We start from the raw sequence: 22,232 nt of genomic DNA, 5'->3' as shown, positions 1-22,232 counted from the left end.
GAGTGACTCCTGGCATCAGGGTCAGTGGCTGCCACAGGAGCTTTGGAGGAGAGCCAGTTTAGCAGCTCCTTCCTCTACCAGAGCAGAGAAGGCAGAGTTACACCACGAGAAACCAGGATGCTTGAAGTTGCTGAGGGGAATGAAGATACAGTGGAAGACTCACAGAGGTGGGGGACTGTGGCCACTGACTCGGAAATTACCAGAGAAACTAGGGAGCCAGGTGACATCTGGAGAAGGGAGAAGAATTGGGCCATATCGGACCCTGGCCTGGATAGTCTCTGGACTGCTTAGAAAGTTGGACTGTGTGAAAAGCTGGGCACTTGAAAGAACAGTAAGAATATTTTACTCAAAGAAGGCTCCCAGTTGCTGTTTAAGGAACTCTTGTGCAACTGGCTAGTGAAGAGGAATGATGAGGCACACTGCATGGATTGTTCAGAGGCGGGCAGCAGGGCCCAGGGACTTAGCAGTCCCCATGGAGATTTTAACTTAGTGGGAAAGCAGAAATTCCTTGAAGAGACTTTGAGAGTGTGCAGCACCCAAGCCAGCAAAGAGGGATGAGGTGGGGAGTGAGTTGCCCCTAATCAGTGTAAATCATTGGCAACACAACTGGTGAATTAAAGGTGCTATTACAGTGCAGATGGATAATGTGGGCCCAGCAGCATGTGGAAGACCTGGGCTGGAGGCTGGGCAACTGTGAATATTGCAGCCCAGATCTGGCTCACATCCTCGAGAAACCACAGGAGAAAAGTGAAGCCCAGCCACTCCCAGCCTGAGGATTCCAGGAAAACCAACAGAACTTGCTTGGTGGGTTTAAAGGCTTCCCCTACCCACTGTTTCCCCTAAGTGTGAGACAGTAAGACCTGGAGCTGTGAAAAGTCCAGAGGCAGATCTAGAGAAGGAGCACAAAACTAAACCCAACAACTGAGAAACTGAGACAAATTTCAGTTTGCTATACTCTAGAACTTGCATTTTATTGTTTATATGTATTATTTTTTCATTATTTTTACTTCTTTTATTTTATTAGTATTTCTATTTCTCTTCTTTCTGTTTTAGTTTTCTTTGTTTTGTTTGTTTAATTACATTGTTTCACTGGTTTTCCTTGTTCTCTCTTTCATACTGTATTTTAATTGTCCTCCTTTCACTTCACTCATGTTCCAGTAACACTCTGAACTTGGTTGTGTACCTTTTCTTTTTGTTATTCAGATCATATATTTCTTGTCATATTATTGTTGTTCCAGTATTACTATAAGTAATTGTTGTTCCGTATAATTGTAAAATTACACAGCACCCCTCCATGGTCTTAGCCCATATCACTATCTTCTTGAGCTTTATTACTGTTGTGGTTAACTCTATTCTCTCATATTCTGTACCTAATTTCTATCCTTTACTCTCACTCTGTGTCACTATCTAACTTCACACAAAGTGCTGTGTTTTCTGGATTAAGCTCACAATCCTTCTCCTCTCTAACAAAAGTCTTATCTCTTTTTCACCTTTTATAAAAAGTGGCTAGCTGGGTGACATATCATGGTTAACGCTGTACTCATCCAAAGGATCATCTATGTGTTTTCTACTTGTTGGTATTTTACGTCCCATAGAATACTCTACTTCTGTCTTAAATCCATTTTGCCTTCCCAATGCTGCTCATCACATAAAAGATTTGCTTGAAGTTGTGAACAGCAATATACCTGCTCAACAGGGAACAACAACAAAGGAATCACCAAAAGGTAAAAACCCAAGTACAATAAAAAACAAACAAGAGAAAGGGTAATACTAGAGCATCCAGATAAGAAGATCAAAGAGACTACACTACTGAATCCCATGGATTTCCTACCATAGAAGTTGATGCTACAAAGACAGAAAACAAAGCAGAACTTCAGGAAGTGCAGAAAGAAACAAAAAGAGTCACCTAAAATGGGGAGACAAAAAAAGGACTTGCAATAAAAAAAAATGGAGGACTTCCCACTAAAAGAGATAAATGAAATGGAGGTAAGCAAGCTACCAGATATAGAATTAAAAATAATGGTTATAAAGATGCTTAAGGAACTCACAAACAACTACAAGGAACTGAGTAAGAACTACAACAATATGAAAAAGGAAATATAAACTATAAACAAAAACAAGGAAGAAATGAAAAATATAATTTCAGAAAACACACACACACACCAGATGGAATCACAAACAAGCTGGATGAAAACCCATGGACAAAGCTAAAGGGCAGGTAGGATTGAGTGTGGGAGGCGTAGGTCGGTGGGGCAGAGGGAGAGTAGTAGGGGTGAAAATGGACACAAGTATATTTGAACAAAAATAGAAAAAGAAAAATGAGAAATCAAAAAAATAAAAAGACAACCCACTGAATGAGGCATATTTCACATGATACACCTGATAAGGGGTTAATATCCAAAAATTAAAAACAACTTATTCATCTTAACATCAAACAATCCAATTAAAAATGGGCAAAGGATTTGAATAAACACTTCTCCACAGAGGACATATAAATTAATAACATATGAAAACACAGTCAACATCACTAATTATCTAAGTAATAGAATTTAAAACCACAATGAGCTGTATCACCTCACACCTTTGAGAATGTCTATGATTAGTAAATCAACAAATGACAAGTGTTAGCATGTTGAAAAAGGGGAGGGGTCAACTCCCTTGGTCCCTTGAGAAAAGTATACGTAGTTTATTTATATTTCAATTTATAATAAAAACCTCAGTGTTTTTATATATGTAATAAAAAACCTCAGTGTTATTTCAAAATACATGTTTATGATAAGATTATAGAAGTAAAATTGGCTTAAAATATCAATAATTTTGGATCAGAAGATGGTGGCAAAGTAGGTGGGAGCTGAACCCACTTGCTTGTGCACCCAATTGGGAAACTTAGCCATCTTCCAAAAAACCAAGTGAACAGCTAACAGAATCTTAGCTGGTATGAATTTTGGAAGGCAACGTGTGCAGAGGATGCTTCAAAATGGGTGGTAATGCAGGTGTTATAGGCAGATGGGGAAAGTCCTGGGGCATGGCACCAGAAAGAGTAGCTGCTGTGGGGAAAACAACCAAGGAGAATCTGTTCAGGGATAGCAGCCCAGGGACTCCCTCTTCTCCCAGAGTGTGGAATCCACAGGCTCATGCCAGGAGTGACCTGAATGCACAGAGTTGCTGGGGAGAAACAGGCTGCACACATGCATGCAGCAGGCAGCACACCCAAGCTTGGACACTGGTCACCAGCTGGGGCTGTGCCAGAGAGTGGGCAGGGGTGGGGGTGAGTTATGGCTGCTCCTAAAGCTGGAAGAAGAGGAGGGCTGTGGCTGGCTATGACTGAGATGGAATCCTTTTTTTTAATTGTTCAAGTACAGTTTTCTGTCTTTTACTCTCATCCCAGCCCAACTCCCAGTTCTCCCCACCTCCCTCCTATTTCCACTCCTCCCCCCCCCCCGCCAGTTTTGGTCCATGTGTCATTTGTACTTGTTCCCGTAAACCCTTCCCCTTTTGCCCTGAAATTCGCTCCCCTCTCCCCTCTGGTCACTGTCAGCCTGTTCTCTATTTCAGTGTCTTTGGTTATATTTTGCTTGTTCATTTGTTTGTTTTGTCGTTTAGGTTCCTGTTAAAGGTGAGATTATATGGTATTTGTCCCTCACCACATGGCTTATTTCACTTAGAAAAATGCTCTCCAGTTCCATCCATGTTGCCACAAAAAACACAAAAACCAGTATTAAAATAAAAAGAGAACCAACTGTATGGGAAAACATTTGCCAATGATACCTCAGACAAAGGTTTAATCTCCAAAATAAAGAACTTACACGACTCCACTCTAAGAAGACAAGCAACCCAATTAAAAAATGAGCAAAGGACTTGAACAGACACTTCTCCAAGAAGGACATACAGAGGATCCAGAGACACATGAAAAGATGTTCAGTATTGCTAGCTATCAGCGAGATGCAAATTAAAATCAAGATGGAATCAACTTGCCAGAGAGTTGTAGTTTGTGGAAAGACAGCAGAGGCTCAGAGTTACAGCACTAACACCCATAGACAATTTTTTTTCAAAAAGAGATCTGAGGCATGCTGGGCATGGACCCTATGCACACAGCTGCTCAGCCAACAAGGAAGGAAGTTTGTGAAATGATCTTCTCCCAACCAGTATACCTGGGTGATTTGATCAAAGTGTGCAAAGTGAGGTGGTTTCTTGGCTCAGACCTGTGCAGTGTCACATAATGCAGAATGTGGGCCACAGCATGCTGTCAGGACAGTGGGCTGGAACTGTGCACCTGAGACTAAGTAAGACCAGAGTGGGCCCCCTGCCTTGGCAGAACCTCCAGGAAAGGAAGATTGAAGCCAGTACCCCATCTCAGTCAGGAGCTGGGAAGATCTGCAAAATGGGTTAGGCAGGCTTAACAGCCTTTGTGGGGAGGCATTCTGCAAGAGTAAGACAGCAAGACTAATACCTAAAAAGGCCCATTTTGAACTTCCCAAAGGGAGGCAAAGTACACTACATTCAAGGGCCCTATTTCACTGAAGCCATCAAAACAGGAAGTTAAGAAAGGGTGCAACAAGGGAGATTCAGTGTGCTGCCCAGACTTGGCTCACACACAGAGCTGAAGACTACACCAAGCAAGAGAGAGCTGACACTTTTACACAGATTGCTCCCTGCCCCACAATAAAATAGACAGCTATTTAAATAAACTGGGGCAGATTAAGATGGGAGATGTAGGGGCAGGAGCACACACCCACAATTTTCCCACAAGGTGGATCAGAGCCTCCCAGGGGAGACACAGAGACCTCACCTTCTCAATTGTAACAGAAGCTCCCTCTAGAGTAAGGAGAAGGAGATACAGGCAGTGTTTCCAGAAGCTGGATAACCCACCCTGGGACCTTGAGCTGAGTGAAAACTAGAGATGCATCCTGAAAGAAGTCAGAAGGCTAACACCAACAGCTGAGATGAATTTCACCTTATTCTTCATCAGAACTTGCAGGCTTTTTCCTTCTTTTTTTTTTTTTGCTTCATTTCATATAACATTTTAATATTCCTTCTTTCACTTCACTAGTATTCCAATCAACTTACTGCTCTTGGTCTTTTATTTTTCATTCTTCTTATTCAGATTATATGTATTTTTCATATTATTGTTATTCCAAATCCAACACAGCATTCTTCCTTCATCTTACTCCATTTTGCCATCTTCCTGACTGTTCTGACTGTTGTAGACTTTATTTTCTCTCACACTACAACTGTTCCTATTCCTTACTCTTACTACTTCTCCTCCATCTAATCTTGCATAAGCATTCTTCTTTCTTAAGTCAGCTCACATTCTTTTCCAGTCTTCTGATAGTCTTATTTCCTTTACACCTTTGTAGATTGTGGCTAATTGGGCAAAATACCATGGTTATTGCTGTACTTTTCCAATGGAACTCTATTTGTTCACTATTTGTTTGTACTTTAAATCCCATAAGAGATACTCCTGCTGTCTTACTCCATTTTGCTTCTCCCTGCCACTGGTCAACTAAGGGAGGAATTTTATTTGAATCATTTTGCCTTCTTTTAGCCTGGACTTTATTCCTTACTCGTATTAGTTTGCCTCCTTCATCTTATCAAAATAACTTTTTTACTGTAGACATCTCATATTAACTTTTCTCTCTTATAGAATATTCTCATTCCCTTTCCACCTTTATTAAATGTCATCAGCTGTGATTTCTATTGACGCTGCACTGGTTTTTCTAGAATTGCCCTTCTATGTGTCATTAACCAATACCTTTTCAATTTTATTTCGAACCTTATAGTACACTCTTCCCTATTCTTACTCCAGTTTTGCCATTACCCTTCTATGTTTTACTTACATTTTAAATTTTGCTTTCTCCCTTTCTTAGCCTCAGTTCTATCCATATTTTTATCAATTCTCATCCCTCTTGCCAATCAATCACATTTCTCCTTTTTAGTCATCTCATATTCCCTTTGTCCTATCTTACAATATTCTTAATCTCTCTGAACCTTTATTAATCTTTGCTCAATTGCAGTTAATATTGCTGATGTGGCAGGGGGTTCTTTTTGTTGGCATAATTTTGGTTGTCTGATAATATAGCTTTGTTAAATAACACATGTACAACCACATATAAGACAAGGCAGGAGTAATGACAGCCAGTCAGCCAGCTGGAGGGGAGAACACACCAAAGAAGAAGCCATCAACAAGCAAAGCATGAGTACAATAAAAGAGCCCAAACAAATGGAAGAAAGGGCAAACCTAGAGTATCCAGACAAGGATATCAAAGAAGCTGTACCACAGAGGCCCCAGAACTCCTACCACAGAAGTCCACCCTATGAAGACAGCTGGAAAAGCAGAACATCAGGAACCATAGAAATAAGCAAAAAGAGCCAATTAAATTGGGGAGACAAATAAAGAACCCCCAACCTAAATGAATGAAAAAATACCTAGAAAAGAGACAAATAACATGGAGAAAAGCAATATATCAGAGACATAATTTTTTTTTTTAAAAAAGGTTATAAGATGGCTTAGGGATAACTCACTGACAACTACAAGGAACTGAGAAGTAACTATGACAGCAAGAAAAAAGAAGTAGAAACTATAAACCAGAACCAGGAAGACATGAAGAACAATATCTCAAATAAAAAAATAGACTAGAAGGGAGAAGCAAGATGATGGAAGAGTGAATGGAAGCCACACTAACCTCCTCCCAGAACCAATCTGGAATTACAACTAAATTCTGGAGAGATCATCTGTAACAAACAACTAAACAATAGTGAGAGAGAAGCCTTAAAACCTCAGACAGACAGAAGAATCAGCTTCAACATTAACTGACTGGTAAGGGCTGTGGTGTATACTCAAGAGAACTGGCTAGGCTCCCACAGGTGGCAGTTCCAGAGGGATAGTTAAGCAGCTGGATGGTACCTCATGAGAAGAATGGGGTTTAAACTCTAAGCTGAGATCCCCAGCCTAGAGCACCAGAGCCTGAAAAGTACACAGATGACAACAGGTAGTGAAAATCAGAGGGTTGTTCTCTGCCAGAGACTGATGGCTGGATACACAAAGAGCTGTTTAAAGGGGCAATGCACAAATTTTCATTTGTAGCCACCTACCCAGGGCTCTGGCAAAGGAAGGATCAGAGTGGGCTAGAGATGCCTGAGGAGAGACTGGGGATAGAAGCTTTGGAGAGAGAACTGAGAGAGTAGATGCTGGGATCCCAGAGCTGAGTCATCACTCATACAGCAGCAGCTATCCTGCTCAGGCAGACCACTCCCCTCTGAGCAGCAGTAGCCTGAGGGGAAACAATAGCCCCAATACCAGGAGGGATTCTGTCTTGCCTTATAAGGCTTAAGCTTAACTGCTGAGTGCAGAGTGACTAAATTAACAACTGAAGGACACAGCCACAGATAGTACATACTTGGCAGTCTCAGGGCAGGCTGCCTAAATTCAGATGTAGTGAACATGTGACATCACCAGGGGCAGACCCAGAAAGAAAAAACTGGTAAATACTAGAGGTTACCAAGATGAAATCTGCTGTTGCCTTCTTCTTGATGAGTAATATTTTCTTTCCTGAATAGCTTTTTAACATTCATTTCTTGTCCATCAAGTTTGTGTATATTATGTCACTAGAATTTATACTATTGTTTATCACTCTCCTTTCTAATAATAGTCTTAATGTCTTTACACCCTTATTACTGGCTCATTTGCTGGTGATAGTGGGATTGTGGAGGAACTTAATTTTGGCAGGTGTGAGTTTGTTCCCTGGGTTTTGTGGTTTTATTCTGGCATCACCTCCAGAATAGAATAAAAGATATTGTGGGCAGGGTGACCCTCAGTCAAACAGCTAGAAGGAAGGACCCACCAAAGAATAATCCAATAACAATCAAAATGCAATCACATCCAGAAAGCCAACATAAATAGCATAAAGGGCATCTCGAGAGCAAGAAGTTCAGGAGATCAAGCAGACTGGACCACTGAATCTCACAGGTCTCCTAACATAGAAGTTCAAACCACAAACACAGGGGGTCAAAATATGTCAATTTAAGAAGGAGAGATAGATAAGAAGAGTCTCACAAACAATAGAAAACAAAGAAACAATCCTCAAATGAAAGGAAAAGAAGAAGCCTTAGAAAGAATGTTAAATTAACTAGAGAGGCAAGCCAACTATCAGATATTGAATTCAAAGCAATGGTTATAAGGAAGCTCAATGAACTCACTGAGAATTACCAAAAATTACAGGGAAACTGTGAGGAACTTGCTGCAAACTAGATCAACATGATAAAGGACATAGAAACTATCAAGAAGAGCCAAGAGGAAATGGGAATACAATTTCTGAATTGAAGAACACAGTAGAAGGAATCAAAAGCAGGCTAGACAAGGCAGAGGATCAAATCAGCAAGCTGGAAGAAAAACAAAAACTCCATGAAACAGCAAGAAAATGAAAAAAGACTCAAAAAGAACAAACAGGGGTTAAGGATACTGCAGTACAACATGAAACATAATAATATCTGTGTAATGAAGGTAACATAAGGAGAAGACAAGCAAGGAATAGAAGACCTGCCTGAAAAAGAAATGATGCAAAAGTTCCCTAATTTGATGAGAGAAAAAGTCACACAAATCCAGCAAGAACAGAGGGTCTCAATCAAAAGTAACCCAAGAGGCCCAGGTCAAGACACATCATAATTAAAATAGCAAAATTCCAAGACAAAGAGAACATCTTAAAGGCAGCATGGGAGAAATAGTAAGTAACATTCAAGGGAGCCCTAATAAAGCTAGCAACTTACTTCTCAACAGAAAGACTAAAAGCCACAGAGGAATGGTAAGAAATATTCCAGGTAATGGAAAGCAAAAGCCTGCAACCAAGATTACTCTATTCAACGAGGCTCCCAATTAAAATGGCAAAATAAGGAGTTTCCCAGACAAAAGAAGGCTCAAAGAATACACCTCCACCAATCAAGAAGAGCAAGATGTGCTAAAAGGGACTGCTTTAAGAAAAGGAATAAAAAGAGTGAGAGAGGAACACAAACACAAGGGAATTAAAATGCAATGAATAAGCACCTATAAATAATAATATTAAATATAAATGGATTATTCACTGCTCTAATCAAAAGACATAGAGGAGCTGAAGGGATAAGAAAACATGACCCTTGCATATGCACCTTACAAGAGACCCATTTCAGGAACAAAGACATACACATATTGAAAGTGAAGGTTTGGAGAAAAATATTTCAAGTAAATGGACAGAAAAACAAGCCAGTTTAGCAATACATATATTAGACAAAATAGACTTCAAAACAAAGGTCCCTAAAAAGATATTGAAGGACACTTTGTAATACCCAAGAGAAAAACCCATCAAGAAGACATAAATATTATATATGCACCCAACAGAAAAACACCCAAATGTAAATGGAAAATATTGGAAGACTTTAAGGAAGATATAGACAGAAAAACACTTATGCTACTGGATTTAACACCCCACTGTCAAAAAATGGATAAATCTTCCAAACAAAATATCAAGATTATGGTGGAACTAAATGATGCATTTGATCAAATGGACTTAACTGAAATATATAGACCCTTTCACTCAATGAAGAAAAATAAACATTATTTTCAAATGCACTTGGAATATTTTCAAAGAGTGAACACATGACAAGACACAAAACATGTCACAGAAGATCAATAAAAATAAATTTTTATCAAGCATTTTCTTGCACCACAAGGTCTTGAAACTGGAAACCAACCTCAGGGTAAAAACTAAAGAATATTCAAATTCATGGAGATAGAAGAGCACACTATTAAACAATATATGGGTTAATAATGAGATCAAGGAAGAAATAAAAAAGTTTCTGGATACAAATGAACATGAACAAACAACAGTCCAAAACCAAGGGACACAAGGAAGGCAGTCCTAATAGGGAAGTTCAACCAACACAGGTGTACTTAAAAAAGATAGAAACCTTTGAAATAGCAACCTAAGCCTACATCTACGAGAACTGGAGGAAAAACAGAAAAGCACAGAGTGAGTTGAAGGAAGGAAAAAACCAAGGCCAGAGCAGAATTAAATGTCATAGAAACTAAAACAATAATTCAAAAAAATCAACCACTCCAGGTGCTGATTGTTTGAAAAGATAAACAAAATCGATAAGCCTTTAGCAAATTGTTAAGAAAAAAAAGAGATGACCAAAATTAATAAAATCAGAGATGAAAGTGAGACATTACAACTGATACCAAAGAAATAAAAAGGATTGTAAGAAATTACTACAAACAACTATGTGCCAAAAACGTTGAAAACCTGGGTGAAATAGACAAATTTCTAGAAAAATATAATCTTCCCAAAGTTAATGAAGAAGCAGCAGAAATGCTGAACAGATTGGTGACAACTGACAAAATCAAAGCAGTAATCAAAAAACTTCCAGCACACAAAAGCTGTGGTCTGGATGGTCTCAAAGCAAAATTTTACAAAACATTCAGAAAGAGCTACCCACTATCCTTCATAGACTATTTCAAAAATTTCAAGAGGAGAAAAAACTCTGAAACTCTTTTAATGAATCCTGGATCCTCCTAATACCAAAACCAGATAAAGACACAAAAAAAGACACTACAGGCCAATATTTGCTAATGAACAGAGATGTTAAAATCTTCAATAAAATATTGGCAAACTGCATCCAGCAATACATTAAAAAAATCATACACCATGATCAAGGAGATTCATACACCTTGATCAATGAGATCAAGAATGGTATAATATTCACAAATCAATAAACATAATACATCCCATAAACAAAAGAAAGACAAAAATCACATGATCATATGAATAGATGTGAAAAAGCATTCGATAAGATACAGCACCAGTTTATGATAAATACACTCAGCAAAATAAGAGTAGAGGGGGCATACCTCAGCCTAATAAATGCTATATATGAAAAGCCTACAGCCAACATCATATCAATGAGCAAAAACTAAAAGCTTTCCTAAAAGTTCAGGAACAAGACAAGGATGCCTGTCTTCACCTCTTGTGTTCAACATAGTATTGGAACTCCTAGTCACAGTGATTAGATGAGAAGAAATAAAAGGCATCCAAATTTAAAAGGAGGAAATAAAACTGTCACTGTTTACAGATGACATGATAGTGTCCATAGAAAGAAATACTATAGATTCCACCAAAAAAACCAAGAGTCCAAATAAGTGAATTTGGCAAAAGACCATGACACAAAATAAACATTAGAAATGGAAGGTATATTTGTACACCTACAATGAAATATTGTAAACAGATATGAGGAAAAATAATCCCATTTGCTCTAGCAAAAAGAAGTTACCTAGGAATAAAGCTAAACAAGGAGGTAAAAGACCTATACTCAGAAACTTCACAACACTGAAGAAAGAAATTAAGGAAGACATAAAGAAATGGAAGCATGTACACTATTCATGTAGTATAAGAACACCATCAAAATGTCCAATCTACCCAAAGTAATTTATAGATTCAACACAATTCCTATTAAAATACCAGTGATATATTTCACAGATACAGAAAAAAAACATTTCAAAGATTTACATGGAACCATAAATAACTAAGCAATATTAAGAAAGAATAACAATGTAGGAGGGATCACAATACCTAATATCAAACTGTATTACAAGGCCACTGTAATCAAAAGAGTCTTGAACTGGCATAAGAGCAGACACATAGACAATGGAACAAAATAGAGAGCCCAGAAATAAACCCAAGTCTCTATGACCAATTAATATTTGACAAAAGAGAGAGAAGCTTAAATTGGAGTTACATGAGCCTCTTCAACAAATGGTGTTGGGAGATATGGACAGTTACATGCAAAAAATAAAATTAGGCCAACAACTTATACAAAATACAAAAAGAACACAGATGGATAAAAGACTTAAATATAAACTATGATACCACAAAAGGCCTAGAGGAGAATACAAGCAGGAAAACTCAGATATCCACACAGCAATATTTTCACTGATATATGCCCTGGAGCAAGAGACATAAAGGAAAAATAAACAAATGGAACTTGATAAAAATAAAAATCTTCACAAAATGAAAAGAAATCCAAACATAAGGGGAAATATATTTGCAAAGGATACCACGGACAAGGATTTGATCTCCAAAATATATACAGAGCACACATGATTGCACACCAGGAGGACAAACAACCCGCCCCCCCAAAAAAAAATTGTCAAAGGGCCTGAAGAGACACTTCTCAGAGGAAGCCATATACAGGGCCCAGAGACATATGAAGAGATGGTCAGCATTGATAGCCATCAGAAAGATGCAAAGTAAAACCACAATGAGATATCCATTCATGCTGATCAGAATGGCAATCATAAACAAATCAATAAACAACAAGTGTTGGAGAAGATGTGGAGAAAAGGGAACCCTAGTGAACTGTTGGTGGGAATGCAGACTGGTGCAGCTACTGTGGAAAACAGTATGGAATCTCCTCAGAAAACTAAAAATTGATCTGCCTTTTGACCCAGCAATTCCACTGCTAGGATTATATCTTAAGAACCCTGAAACACCAAACCAAAAGAACCTATGCACCCCAATGTTCATAGCAGCACAATTTGCAATAGCTAAGTGCTGGAAGCAACCTAAGTGCTCATCAGTAAATGAACGGATCAAAAAACTATGGTGCACTTACACAATGGAATACTACATAGCAGAAAGAAAGAAGGAGTTCATACCCTTTGCAACAGCATGGATGGAACTGGAGAGCGTTTTTCTAAGTGAAATAAGCCATGTGGTGAGGGACAAATACCATATGATCTCACCCATAAGTGGAACCTAATCAACAAAACAAACAAGCAAGCAAAATATAAGCAGAGACATTGAAATCAAGAACAATTTGATAGTAACCAGAGGGGCGGTGGGAGGGGATAATGAGGGGAAGGGTGGGAGGGTTTTCAGGAACAACTATAAAGGACACATGGACAAAACCAAGGGAGGGTGGAAGCAAGGGAGGGAGGTGGGGATGGTCCTTGTGGGGTGAAGTCGTGGGGGGTAAATGCAGATAACTGTAATTGAAAAACAATAAAATGATTTTTTTAGTTTGATGTGGTCCCATTAATTTTTTCCCTTGCCTATAAAGATACATCACAAAAAAATATTGTTAAAACAAATGCCAGAGATTTTACTGCCAACACTTTAATTTGAGAGATTTATGGTTATCAACCTCACAGTTAAGTTTTTAATCCATTCTGAATTTATGCTTGTTTGTATTGCTGTAATGAGGTGGTCTAGTTTCATTTTTTACATGTATCTGTCTAATTTTCCTGCATAGACTGTTCTCGCCCCTTTGTCACACATTAATTATACATATAATATAGGCTTGGTTTCATGTCTGGGCTCTTTATTCCACTGATTGATACATCTATTATTTTTAAGAGGATAGTTCTTTTTTTAAGAGTTTATTTATTTATTTTCAGAGAGGGGAAGGGAGGTAAAGAGAGAGGCAGAGAAACATCAATGTGTGGTTGCCTCTCACATGACCCCTACTGGGGAGCTGGCCAGCAACCAAGGCATGTGCACTAGACTGGGAATGAAAATGAACAAACAGACAAAAACCTATGGGACACAGCAAAGGCAGTCCTGAGAGGGAAGTTCATAGCAATATAGGCCTACCTAAAAAAGATAGAAAAGTTTCAAATAAACAACCTAACCATATATCTACAAGAACTAGAAGAACAGCAACAAACCAAGCCTAGACTGAGTAGAAGGAAGGAAATAATCAAGATCCGAGCAGAATTAAGTAACACAGAGACTAAAAGAACATTCAAGGGATTAATGAACTAAGGAGTTGCTTCTTTGAAAACTTATAACGAATTGCTGTTGTTTCCTTTAGCTATGCTGAAGCTATTTATTTTGATGAAGTCCTATTTGTTTTTTCCTTCCTTTATGTCCCTTGCTCTAGGGGACATATCAGTGAAATTATTACTGTGTGGAATATCTGAAGTTTCTGGCCTATCTTGTCCTCTAGGGCTTTATGGTATCTGTACTTACATTTAAGTCTTTTACCATCTTGAATTTATTTTTGTATACGGTATAAGTTGGTGGTCAAGTTTCTTTTCTTTGCAGGTAGCTGTCCAGATTTCCCAACACCATTTGTTGAAGAGGCTATTTCGATTTAATTTTATGCTCCTGCCCACTTTATCAAATGTTAATTGACCATAAAGACTTAGGTTTATTTATGGGCTTTCTACTACATTCCACTGATCTAAGTGTCTGTTCTTATGCCAGTACCAGGCTGTTTTGATTACAGTGGCCTTGTAATACAGTTTCATTTCAAGTATTGTATTCCTTCGTACTTCATTCTTTCTCAAAATTGCAATGGCTATTCTTGGTCATTTAGGGTTCCATATAAATTTTTGAATTGTTTGTTCTGTATCTGTGATATATGTCATTGTCACTTTAATAAAGATTGCATTGAATCTATAAATTGCTTTGGGTAGTATGGGCATCTTGATGATGTTAATTCTTCCAATCCATGAACACGGCATATGTTTCCATTTGTTTGTATCTTCCTTAACTTCTTTCTTCAATGTTATGTAGTTTTCTGAGTACAGCTCTTTTACCTCTTAGTTACGTTTATTCTTAAGTAACTTATTTTTCTTGTTGCTGTATCAAATGGGATTATTTTCTGATTTCTCTTTTTGATATTTCATTGTTGGTGTACAAAAATGCCTTTGATTTCTGAATATTGACTTTATATCCTGCTGTTTTGCCAAATTCATTTATTAAGTCGAGCAGTTTTTTGGTGGAGTCTATAGGATTTTCCACGTACTCTATCATGCCATCTGCAAACAATGACAGCTTTACTTCTTCCTTTTTAATTTGGATGCCTTTTTTTTCTTGTGTGATTGCTGGGGTTAGGATTCCCTACACTATGTTGAATGGAAGTGGTGAAAGTGGACATCCTTGTCTTGTTCCTGATCTTAGTGGGAAAGACTTTACTTTTTGCCCACTGAGTATTATGTTGGTTGTAGATATCTCATATATGGCCTTTATGGTATTGAATGCTCCTTCTATGCCCATTTTGCTAAGTGATCTTAACATAAATGGGTGCTATACCTTATCAAATGTTTTTTCTGCATCTATTGATATGATCATGTGATTTTTGTCTTTCTTTTTTGTTTATGTTATGTATTATGTTTATTGATTTTTTTAATATTGTACCATCCTTGAATCCCTGGATGAATCCCACTTGATCATGGTGTATGATCCTTTTAATATATTGCTTGATGTGGTTTGCCAATATTTGGTTGAGGGTTTTATAATCTGTGTTCATCAATGATATTGTCCTGTAGCTTTCTTTGTTGTGTTTTTATCTGGTTTTGGGATAGGGATGATGCTGGCTTCATAAATATAATTTGGGAGTCTTCCTTCTTCTTGGATTTTTTTGGAACAGTATGTGAAGGATAGGGGTTGGCTCTTTCTTAAATGCTTTTTAAATTCTCCTGTGAAACCATCTGGTCCAGGGCTTTTGTGTGCCGGGAGTTTTTTGATTACCGCTTCAATTTTGTCAGATGTTACTGGTCTGTGCAGTCTTTCTGCTACTTCATGAAGTGCTGGAAGATTATATTTTTCTAGAAATCTGTTCATTTCCCCTAAGCTTTCAAATTTCTAGGCACAGAGTTCTTTGTAGTAATTTCTTACTTTGTACTTCTGTAGTATCACTTGTAATCTCTCCTCTTTCATTTCTGATTGTGTTTATTTGGGTCCTGTCTTTTTCCGCATGAGTCTGCTTAAAGAATTTCAATTTTGTTTATTTTTTCAAAGAACCAGCTCCTGGATTTATTGATTCTTAGAATTATTCTTTTACTCTCTATGACATTTAATTCTGCTCTGATCTTGGTTCTTGCCTTCCTTCTACTTGCTCTGGGTTTTCTTTTTTGTTGTTCTGTCAGTTCTTATAGGTGTAGGATTAGGTTGTTTGTTTGAAATGTTTCTATCTTTTTTAGGTAGGCTTGTATCACTATAAACTTCCCTCTCAGGATGGCCTTCATTGTGTCCCATAAGTTTTGGACTATTGTGAGTTCATTTTCATTTGTTTCCAGAAAGTTTTTCATTACTTCCTTGATCTCATTCTTGAACCATTCATTGTATAATAGCACACAATTCAATCTCCATGAATTTTATCATTTCTGAGTTTTTTCCTTGAGGTTGGTTTCTAGTTTCATTCTGTTTGGTTGGGGAAAATGCTGGTTATGATTTCAATGTTCTTGAATTTTTGATGCTCATTTTGTGTCCTATCATGTGGTCTATCTTGAAAATGTTTCACATGCATTGAAAAGAGTGTGTATTTTGCTTCTTCGGGATGAAAGTTTATATATAATAAACATAATTGCTTAAGTCCATTTGATCTAAGACATTGCTCAATGCTTCAATATATTTCTTGATATTTTGTTTGGAAGATCTGTCCATTTTCAACAGTGGGGTGTTAAATACCCTACTATAATTGTGTTGCACTCAATATCTTTCTTGAAGTCCTCCAAGATTTTCCTTATGTATTTGGGTACTCCTATATTGGGTACATATATGTTTATAATGTTTATGTTTTCTTGATGGATTCTTCCCTTGAGTATTATGAAGTGTCCTTTTGGTTCTCTTTTTATGGTCCTTCTTTTGAAGTGTATTTTGTCTGATACGAGTATTGCTACTCAGGCTTTTTTTTTCCTGTCTATTTTCTTGGAATATTTTTTTCCAACCCTTCACTTTCAATCTGTGTAGCTCTTTTTTTTCTGATGTGGGTCTCTTGTAGGCAGCATATGTGTGGGGCATGATTTTTTATCCTTTCAGCTACTCGATGTCTTATGATTGGAGCATTTAAACCACTTACATTTAAAATTATTATTGATAGGTATTTATTCATTGCCATTTTACTTCTTCATACCTGTGTTCTTCTGTCATTGTTTTCTTCCTTTCCTGAAAACAAGTCCTTCATTCAGCATCTCTTGCAGTGCTGTTTGGTGCAGGTGTATTGTGGAGCCTTCTTTTTCTGGGAAACGCCTTATTTCACCTTCCATTTTAATTGAGACCCTTGCTGGATAGAGTAGTCTTAGTTGCAGGTCTTATTTTTCATTATGTGGAACATTTCTTGCCATTTCTTCTGCCTTGTCGTGTTTCCATTGAGAAACAGCTTGCTTGCTTATCAGGTCTGCCTTGTATTTTACTTCCTATTTCTCCCTTGCTGCTTTTTAGATCCCCTCTCCATTTTGGATTTTGCCATTTTAATTATGATGTGTCTTGGAGTGGGTCTCTTTGGGTTCCTCTTGATTGGGACTCTGTTTCCTGAATTTGTGTGGCTTTTTCTCTCATCAAGTAATGAAGTTTTTCATCATTACATTTCAAACAGGTTTTCTACCCTTGCACTTCTTCTCTTCTAGTATCCCTATTATACAATATTATTATGTTCATATTGTGCTACATTGCCGTTAACACCTCTTAATTCTTTCTGATTCTTTTAACTGTTCTGGCTCTTCCTGGGAGTTAGCTTGCTGGCTCAGTCCTCTACTCAGCCCTCAACCCTTCTACTGTGTTTTTCATTCAGAAATTGTATTCTCATTTTCCTCTTGGCTGTTGTTGATAGTTTCTATTTCCTTTTTCATGTTTATATAGTGTTCAGTGAGGTCATCATAGTTTCCCTGTAAGTTTTTGGTAATTCTCAGTGAGCTCTTTGAGCTTCCTTATAACCATTGCTTTGAATTCAATATCTGATTGTTGACTTGCCTCTATTTCACTTAGCATTCTTTCTTAGGCTTTCTCCTTTCCATTGTTTGGGGTTTGTCTCTTTGTCTTCCCACTGTTTGTGAGTCTTTTCTTGTTAGCCTCTGCTTATTAAATTGATCTGTTCTGATTCCCTGTTTTTTGGTATGAACTTCTATGATAGGAGACCTGTGAGATACAGTGGTGCAGTCTCCTTGATCTTCTGAACTTGCTACTCTTGGGATGCTGTTTATGGTTGGTCTCTGGATTTAATTTGGTTTTGATTGTTGTTGGGTCATTCTTCGGTGGGTCCTTCCCTCCAGCTGTTTGACTGAGGGCCACTCTACCCACCAGGCCTTGTATGCTATTGTGCAGGTGCAGACAGGTTGTGTTGAAACTGATTCTTCTGTCTGTTAGAGGTTATGAAGCTTCTCTCTCACTATGGTTCAGTTGTTTCTTCTTGGTAATTTCTCCACCTCTTAGTTGTAATTCCCGATTGGTCCTTGGTAAAGTTTAGTGTGGCTTCCACTCACTCCTCTGCCATCTTCCTTTGTTGGTGGATCCTTTTTTGGTGGGTTCTCTCTTCCAGCAAGTATATTAGTGTTCACAGCTCCCACCTACTTTTTTATGTGATCATTTGGAGGATGAAGGCAAAATGGATTAACACAGCGGGAGTATATCCTATGGTATTTAAAGTACCAACACAGAGAAGAGATAGGAGATTGTTTGGATAAGTATAGTGTTAACCATGGTATTTCATCCAAATAGCCACTTTTTATAAAGGGTGGAAAACAGATAAGACTCTTCTTAGAGGGGGGAAAGGATTGTGAGCTGAATCCAGAAAACAGAGTGCTGGTGGGATTTCAGATTATGAGATATAATGAGAGTAAAGGATAGAAAATAAGTATAGGTGTGAGAGAATAGAGTTAACCACAACAGTAATAAAGCTCTGGAAGATAGTGAAATGTGCTAAGATTGAGGTGCTGTATAGTATTTACCATTATATGGAACAATAATTACTTACAATAATACTGGAACAACAATAATGTGGCAAAACTTTATGCTCTGAATAACAAGAATAGGAAGTACACGACCTAGTGTAGCAGGCTATTGGAACACAAGTGAAGTGAAAGAAGGAAAATTAAAATACACTATGAAAGAGAGAACAAGGAAAGTCAGTCAAACAATGCAATTAAACAAACAAATGAAATGAAGAAAACTAAACAAAGAAGAAAAATAAAAAAATACTAATGAAATAAAAGAAGTAAAATAATGGAAAATAATAATAATAATAATACAAATAAACAATAACATGCAAGTTCTCTGTAATAGTAAAGTGAAACTTGCCTTGGTTTCTCAGTTGTTGAGGTTAGCCTTGTGTTCCTCCTTTGGGTCTGTCTCTGGACCTTTCACAACTGTAGGTCTTACTGTCTAACTTGGGTAAAAGAAAAGCCTCCTGCTGACTTTCAACCCACCAAAAAACTTCCACTAGGTTCCTCAGTGCTGTAGGCTGAGGGGTGCTGAGCTTCCCTTTTCTCCCTTTCTATGGTTTTGTGAGGATGGGGGCCAGGTCTGGACTGTAATCTTCACAGTTTCAGCCTCCACCCTAGGTCCTCAGAGCACTGCCGGGCTCCCATTGCCTGTCTATGCTAGGCTGTTGCCTTCAGTCCAGCAGTTTTGCCTCCCTTGTGGTACACTAATTAGGGGCAACTAACACATCACCACCTCCCTCTTTGCTGTCCTAGGCACTAGGCACTCTCAAAGTCTCTTCAGGGTAATTCAGCTTCCCCACTGAATTAAGTCTTTCTGAGGACTGCTAACTCCCTGTGCCCTGCCGCTGCCCTCAGCTGGGGGTGCTCCTTCCATCTTCTTAGCAAGCCAGCCAAGCTGCCTGGGGATGGGGATGTGCTGTGACAGTGAGTTGGGGGTTGTAGCCATGGTTGGGGTGGGGAGTTAGGAACGCAGCAGCAGTTGTGGTGGTGGTAGGGGCACGGCCTTCACCTTTGTTGTGGCTGCAAGGCTATGGCTGGGGTGGCTGCTGCTGGAGAGTTTCCTGAACAGTGACTGATTCTTTTTTTGAATAAAATTCTGTTCAAGTCTGCCACTCTTAACAAGCATCTGGGCTGTCACACAGCCCAACTTTCCAACCAGACCAGAGACTATCCAGGTTAGGGTTCATCATAGCCTAGCTCTTCACCCTTCTCCAGGTGTCACCTGGCTCCCCACTTTCTCTGGTAATGACCCAGCCAGTGTGCACAGTTCCAACAGTTGGACATTGCCCCTGTGCATCACCCACTTCATCTTTATTCCCTCAACCACTTCAGGCATCCAGGTCCATCCTGGTGCTACTCTGTCCTCTCTGTTTAGCAGGGGAGGGAGCTCTTGGCTCTCTCCCTTACTCTCTTCCAAAGATCCTGTGGCAGGTGCTAGGCTGGGGGCTGCAGCAGCACTTGTCTCTGTGCTGGACCCAGGGACCTTACTGTCCCAATGCAGTCTCTTTACCATCTGTTTTTCAACGTCCTCTACAATTTTGACCTCCAAACTTCATGTAAGCTTGGATTCCATTGGCTGTTTACTCTGTTCCTAAAAAGATCAGGTAGGTGTTCCACCTGTGTGCAGGGGGAAGTTGGCTCCACTCCCACCTACCTTGCAACCATCTTCCCACTGCCATTCAATTATTTATAATTATGTTCCTAATATTTTCTTTTTTTTGGAGGAAGTCCCTTTAATATTTATTGAAATACTGTTTTGGTGGTAATTAACATCTTAAGCTTTTTCTTGTCTTTGAAGCTTTTTAATTTCACTTTTAGTTTAAATAATAGCTCTTCTGGGCTTTTATCTCTTTGAATGTTTTGTGCCAGTTTTTTCTGGCCTAAAATTTTTCTGTTTAGAAATTAGCTATCTTATGTGAGCTCCTTTGTAGGTAACTAAATGTCTTTCACTTGCTGTTTTTAAGTTTCTCTCTTTGTCTTTAACTTTTGAAAATGTAATTATGTGTCTTGGTATGGGCCTCTTTGAGTTCATATTCTTTGGGACTTTCTGCACTTACAGGACTAGTGTGCCTTTTCCCTTTACCAGGTTAATAATGTTTCCAGTTATTGTTTCTTAGAGATGTTCTCAATCCCTTCCTCTCCATTCTCTCTTTTTGATACCCCTATGATGGCAGTGTTATTATTCTTGATGTTGTCTGAAAGGTCCCATATACTATACTTACTAAAAATTTATTTTTGTTCTCTAATTGGGTGTTTCCCACTACCTTGTCTTCTAAATAGCTGATTAAATTATCTGCTTTATTTAATCTGTTTTTGAGTCCCTATGTATTCTTTAGTTCATTAAAAATTTTTCTATGTCCTTCTTTTTAAAAATATTTTATTTATTTATTTTTAGACAGAGGGGAAGGGAGAGAGAGAGGGAGAGAAACATTAATAAGTGGTGGTCTCTCTCACACCCCCTACTGGGGACCTGGCCCACAGCCCAGGCATTTGTCTTGACTGAGAATTGAACCTGGTGAACCTTTGGTTTGCAGGCTGGAGTTCAACCACTGAGCCATATTAGCCAGGTATCTGTGTCCTTATTTTTGCTTGCTATATTTTTGTTTAAGTTATCACTGCACTCAACCATTCTACCCTTAAGTTCCTGGAGCATTTTTATAATCATTGTTTAAGCTCTATATCTGGTAGGTTGCCTGCCTCCATTTCACTTAGTCCTTTCGGGGGGATCTCTCTTCTTCTTTTATTTGGGGCATGTGTCTTTGTTTCCCCATTTTGGCTGCTTCTTTGTTTCTTTTTCTATGTATTGTGTACATTTGTTGTGTCTTTAAGTGTCGGTAGTTTGGCCTTCTGTTATAGGTTTTCTGTGAGACTCAGTGGCATAGTCTCCCTGATCAACCAATTTAGGTGCTCCAGGAGTCTTCCTGTTGTAGTTGAGCCTTGATTGTTATTTGCACATTCATGGCTGGCCTTGAACATTAGGCTGGCTACCTTGATGGCTGACTCCAACAATATTTAATGAGCTGATGTGTGGGGGCTGACTTTACAAGGTGGAATTAGCCCCTGAAAGGTCTGGTTACCATTGAGATCTCTCTTTGTGTTTGCAGTTTTTGGAGTTAAATATGTCATGTTCTGATGTCTGCTACTTGGTGTGCTGGTTCCGGGGAACCCTGGGAGGCACTGTTGTGTAAGTCAATGTCAGACACTGCCTATGATTGGCCCTGGGCTACTTGTTTGTATCTACAAAGCAATTCACACTTTGTGTCTGCCTTTGTTGGAACTGGCTGTGTGTGGGAAGGGCCAAGCTGTCTACCAAGGGTGGCTTCCACTAGCACTGAGTCTGGGGGAAGGTCAGCAAAAGGCCCAAGGTACCCCAAGATTTGCATTCACCTTCTGGTTATCTATTAGTCTCATTCACTGAAAGAGCCTCTGGCAGTGCATTAGTTGTATAAGATAGGTTCTCTGTGAGTTACCAGTTAGGGATAAGTGATATTCACCAGTTTGATAGAAAATCAGACTTGGCACCAGTTTCATTCTGAGTTCACTC

The 22,232-nt window shown here is 38.6% G+C and overlaps 1 protein-coding gene and 1 long non-coding RNA gene across 2 annotated transcripts in view; one reads left to right on the top strand and one right to left on the bottom strand.

Moving 5' to 3' along the window:
• Positions 1–22,232, bottom strand: part of HECW1 (HECT, C2 and WW domain containing E3 ubiquitin protein ligase 1) — a 583,340-nt gene that overhangs the window by 174,152 nt on the left and 386,956 nt on the right.
• On the top strand, positions 1,947–8,299 carry LOC118497138. The gene is made up of 2 exons (XR_004899680.1): positions 1,947–1,986; positions 8,135–8,299. It is a non-coding gene; the product is annotated as an uncharacterized LOC118497138 (long non-coding RNA).

This window comes from Phyllostomus discolor, chromosome 10 (assembly GCF_004126475.2).
Source record: "Phyllostomus discolor isolate MPI-MPIP mPhyDis1 chromosome 10, mPhyDis1.pri.v3, whole genome shotgun sequence".
NCBI classification, from domain to species: Eukaryota; Metazoa; Chordata; class Mammalia; order Chiroptera; family Phyllostomidae; genus Phyllostomus; species Phyllostomus discolor.
The sequence above is the reverse complement of the archived record's forward strand: the minus strand, read 5'-3'. Positions and strand labels throughout refer to the sequence as shown.